The sequence below is a fragment of the Amblyomma mixtum genome, chromosome 1 (assembly GCF_055824585.1).
Source record: "Amblyomma mixtum isolate Tamu chromosome 1, ASM5582458v1, whole genome shotgun sequence".
NCBI lineage: Eukaryota > Metazoa > Arthropoda > Arachnida > Ixodida > Ixodidae > Amblyomma > Amblyomma mixtum.
The window spans coordinates 248,888,275-248,893,641 of NC_143012.1; the positions used below are offsets into that span (position 1 = coordinate 248,888,275).

Below are 5,367 nucleotides of genomic sequence, written 5' to 3' on the forward strand. Positions count from 1 at the left end.
TATTCCTGCTCAATGTGTGACGTCCTAGCCCTCTAGACCAAGCCTGAATTAGTGTAAGAACGCGACAGGCTTTTCTTCCGAACGTCCACTCTCACGCTGTGTGTTTAGTAAATTGCAAAGCAAATATATTGCTTGTAATGAACTGATGAAAGTCCACTGGAACGCATGAAATGACTGCAGAAGCAGCTGAGCTAGGTGACGCCAGGAGCACTGGAAGTGTTGCCAGTACTCCAGTGATCAATTCAGAAACCAGCTTTCCTATGTAAATTTATACTTTTAAAATTTGTGCTGTTTATATTGCCGCGAATGTTTGTAGTGTTTCTTTTTTCACGCTTCAAGGCTGCCGACAAGACGCTTTTTCGCTTCGTTTGTGACGCAAGACGCACCTAGATTTATCTGGATTGATCGCATACAGGCGGAGGCGATTCTACTTTGCGCCTGAATGTTCTAGTAACTTTCCGTGCTTTATCTCGAACGTTCGCTATCAGCTTTAAAAAGAGCATGGCCGACAGCGGTGGGGATCACGCTTGTTGCTACGCCGCCGGCGAGTGATTCAGTTCTTTGCGGGCGCAAGTCAGCCCAAATAAAGAGTTTCGTTTCGAAGACATTCTCCCTGTTTCCCTGTTCGCCGGACTGCAGTCACCACTACGAGACAAAATCATGCGTTTCTACTCTTTATTGCGTTTCTGGTTGTATTTTGTACTGTTTGATTTCTTTCATCTCCCTTTGCAACTTCCATGTTTCGCTCGTGTATTGTTTGGTGCACACATATTTCTTTCCTCACTCTGCTATAATAGAGGAAATGGGATTGCACTATCAATAAGTAAAAGTAGAAATCAAAGGTTAAGTGCTCTAACAGCGCCGTTGTGAAGTGTTTCACAATTGAATTGGGCGTGGTTGAATTTTAGTTGCGTGCGCCCCAGAGAAAGGTTCACAGAAAAAGCGTTGGTTACGGCACTTAGATAACTTTTTTTTTGCTTTTCATCACCTTCCTGTATATTATTTCTGCTTGACAGGGAATATTTTCCTGAGGTTCACCGCACTGTGGCCTGGAGACCCTGGAAACACGCGTAGAGAATTTCTCTATTGCTTTCTTTCTTTAGAACTGGTGGGGGAACTGGTGGTCGCAGCGTGCTGCAGGTGATTAAATTACCTCAAACGTGCTCAACGTGCCTACCTTACAGAGACTATAAAAGCTTACACAAACGGGGAGAGGTTCTTCTCTTTGCCTTCAAACGTCAGCACGGAGCGCTAAACCGTTAATATCACTCTCTTTTCTCCTTGCCACAATGCGTACTTACATATATTGAGGCGGAGTGCTTTTGCTTTTAATTTTTGGACTTTATAAAATGAAGTCCATGCGTCACTTTAAGAACTTGTTACCGTTGCTTGAAATTAACTGAGACTTTAATTAGCGTTTCTTGAAGACAGTTCTGCAAGACGAACTTTTTGTCTACACCTTCTCCTGGATCCCCGCTTTATCTAATACATAGAATACCCATATGTGTGCACAGAATCAAAACGCAAATTTCAGTTATACAATGCAGTTATACAATGGTGGGCTCGGTGGCTGTGCTCCCGCACGAGTCACTAATCCTGTGCTCTTCATCATGCAGGTGTTCGCCATCGCTGCCAACGCGCTCTTCGCTGCTCTGCTGGCCCTTTCCCCCCCTACTGTGTCGACTACAGCACCAAGCTGCTGTGATAACGGCATCATATTGCTGCTTCCGCCTGACATCACCGCCGCTTCATCCTGTCCGACAGCGCCACTTCCCGGTTTTTTGTTCCTTCATGATCAATTGAAAGCCTCATCGCCAGTGTCATCACCCGCCGATACAAAAGTGCTGCAACCTCCGTCGCCGCTCTGTGGGCTCGGTGGCTGTGCTCCCGCACGAGTCACTAATCCTGTGCTCTTCATCATGCAGGTTGGTGACAAGTATTCTCTGTTTGCAAAAAAAACCAGCAATTATTTCTTAGTGCAGCTGCCGAGCCCGCAGTGCTTTGTTTTCATTGTTGCTGACTGCAGTAATGTTTTGCGTGCCTTGCTGCTCTTGGCAGGAGATGTAGAATCCAACCCAGGCCCTAACACTATCGAGGATGTGCTCGCTGAGCTAAAAAATCTATCTGCCGGTCAAACAACACTCATTTCCGAAATACAGGGCCTCAAAACTCAGATAAATAGCACTGAAGTTGCCATAACCAGCTTGACTAAGCGAAGGGACCGATCTGGAGGCCCATTTCCGAGCTCTTTCGGATCTTCAAACTGACTTTGAAGCAATGAAATCTGAGAGTGCTGGGATGGCCCGACAGATCGACATTCTAGAGGCTCGAATAGAAGATGCAGAAAACCGCTCGCGTCGCAATAACCTCATATTCTATGGCATACCCGATACTAACGCATCCGAAAATTTTGCGGGCTCTGAGGAAATAGTCATCAACCATTGCCTTCAGAACTTGAGCGTAACAATTGACCCTGAGAACATCGAACGCGCCCATCGCCTTGGCCGTTACAAATCTAACCACACTCGTCCAATCATCGTCAAGTTTACTTCATCTAAAATTAAAGATGCCATATTATCGAATGGTCATAAGTTTAAGGATACTAACTTCAGCGTCGGCGAGGACTTTTCCCTCAGAGTCCGAAATGCACGAAAGCACCTAGTCGCGTTCGCAAAAGCAAAGACAACAAAATTCGCTTTGAATTTCAAGACATTGCATATTGGTCCCAGGCGCTACGTGTTCGACGAAACCACGAAAACAGTCAAGGAAATAATAACTCGTCCCTCACAATCAGATTAGCAATCACCTCATCATGAACCATCCAGAAACCGTACCACGAAAGCTTCTTTATCTAGCCTCTCGCTCTCCGCTATATACACTAACATCCGTAGTTTTATTCCTAAGCGTGAACTTATTTCCAGCCTTGTTTCGTCATCAAATAGCAACCTACTTATACTAACTGAGACTTGGGTGAGCGGTGACATAACAGATAACGAAGTACTTACTGATCTACCAAACTTTCAGGTTTTTCGGAAAGACCGTAACGATTCACGAGGAGGGGGTGTACTCATTGCTGTCAGCCAAGATTTATCATGTTCCCTAATACAAGATTCATCCGACCTCGAAATGTTGTGGCTAATCTTAAACGCAGCACCTAACACAGTTTTACTCGGCGTTTGTTACAGGCCGCCACACAGTAGTCACGATTTTTCCCGTCAGCTTAATAACGTACTAAGTGATCTGTCCACAAAGCATCCTAATTCACAAATCTTTCTCTTCGGCGATTTTAATTTTCCGAATATTGACTGGCATAACCAGCCCACACCTATAGCTAACAACGGAGAAACAAGGGACTTCTTAGAATTTTGCAACAATCTCAATCTTACTCAGGTAGTACTTGAACCTACCCGCGTAACACAGAACTGTGCCAATATTTTAGATCTCTTATTAACCAATCACCCGGACAGCGTACAGCCCGTTACATACCTACCTGAAATAAGCGATCACAAAGTTATCCACGCTAACCTTGTCCTTACGCCAAACCGGCGCCGCAAATGCCATAAAACCATTCGTCTTTATGACAAAGGGAATTATAACGCCATAAATAATGAACTTAACGCGTTCCTTCAAGTCTTCTCGTCACGTTTTCATTCCCGCAGTATTCAAGAAAATTGGTTACTGTTCAGAGACAAACTAGAAAGTCTAACCAATAGATTCATCCCCCAAATTAGTTTTCGCTCTAATTCACAAAAGCCATGGTTTACTAAAACACTGAAACGTTTGGAGAACAAAAAGAAGCGTCTTTACCGTTCAGCCAGGTCTCAGGGGACGCATAGCGCATGGGTAAAATATCACGAAGCTGAAAAATCATATATCATTGCTATTTCTAATGCCAAGCATACCTTTTTCCACTCGGACTTGCCGAATATACTCAAAAATAACCCCAGAAAGTTCTGGCAAGTCATCAATCCGCATCATGCACCAGAAATAACCCTGACAGATGAGTCAGGCGCAGTTTTGACTGATGCTGAGTGCGCCGCTATGTTTAACTCTGCCTTCTCATCCGTATTTACAAAAGAAACTGAAATATCATCATCTTTTTCAGCACCACCGTCAATAATAAGTGATGCTATGCCCCCAGTTGTCTTCACGTCATCTGGCATTTCGTCCCTAATTGAAAACATGAAACTTTCATCTTCATCCGGTATTGACAACATTAACTCAAAGCTTTTGAAAAATACCAAGGATATTTGTGCGTAATTTTTATGCCTACTTTTTTCACAGTCACTGTTAACAAGTCAACTACCACACGATTGGAAGAGCGGTAAGGTCGTTCCAGTCTTCAAATCGGGTAAAAAAAATTCGCCGCTTAACTACCGTCCCATTTCCCTTACCAGTGTACCCTGCAAACTCATGGAACACGTCATCTACTCCAGTGTCATGAGCTTCCTCGACTGTCACAACTTTTTTCATCCTGCGCAACATGGTTTTCGGAAAGGTTTGTCATGCGAAACACAGCTGGCCATTTTTATCCATGATTTGCATGCTAATCTTGACTCTAACCTACAGACCAATGCTGTTTTTCTAGACTATGCGAAAGCGTTTGATAAGGTTCCCCACAAACGCTTACTACTGAAACTTTCATATTTGAACCTTCCCTCTAATATATTTAAATGGATAGAAGAATTCCTGACTAACCGCTCACAGTGCGTCATCGTTAACAGCTACAACTCTTGTCCTATTCTAGTAACGTCAGGTGTCCCGCAAGGGTCTGTCCTCGGTCCGCTTCTGTTTTTAATTTATATTAACGATTTACCAACGAATGTATGCAGTAATATTCGGATGTTCGCCGATGATTGTGTAATTTATCGCCAAGTTAATAACGCCTCTAACCAAAAATCTCTTCAGGACGACCTTAACCGCATTCAAGAATGGTGTGCTAATTGGTTAATGGAACTTAACCCTCATAAATGTAAAATCTTGTCCTTCACGCGTCGCCGCAATCCGCTTCATTTCCCATACGTAATAGCTAACGTCCCTGTACACCCGGTTTTATCGTACAAGTATTTAGGCATTACCTTGTGTAGCGACTTGTCCTGGAGCACACACGTTACGAACATAATTTCATCTGCTAATAAAACACTTGGATTTTTAAGACGTCATCTCCGCCTAGCCCCTAAACATGTAAAGTTATTAGCATACAAATCTCTTGTTAGACCACAATTAGAATATGCTTCACCCATTTGGGACCCGCACCAAGCTTACCTTATAAATACACTCGAATCAGTCCAAAACAGAGCAGCCAGATTCATCCATTCATCGTATTCTTACAACATCAGTGTATCAGCGTTGAAAGCTGAATCCGAC

The 5,367-nt window shown here is 43.6% G+C and overlaps 1 pseudogene; it reads left to right on the forward strand.

Annotated features, from left to right (window-relative positions):
• Positions 1-1,610: 1,610 nt before the first annotated feature.
• LOC149371448 (uncharacterized) lies at positions 1,611-2,799 on the forward strand (annotated as a pseudogene).
• The last annotated feature ends 2,568 nt before the right edge of the window (positions 2,800-5,367 follow it).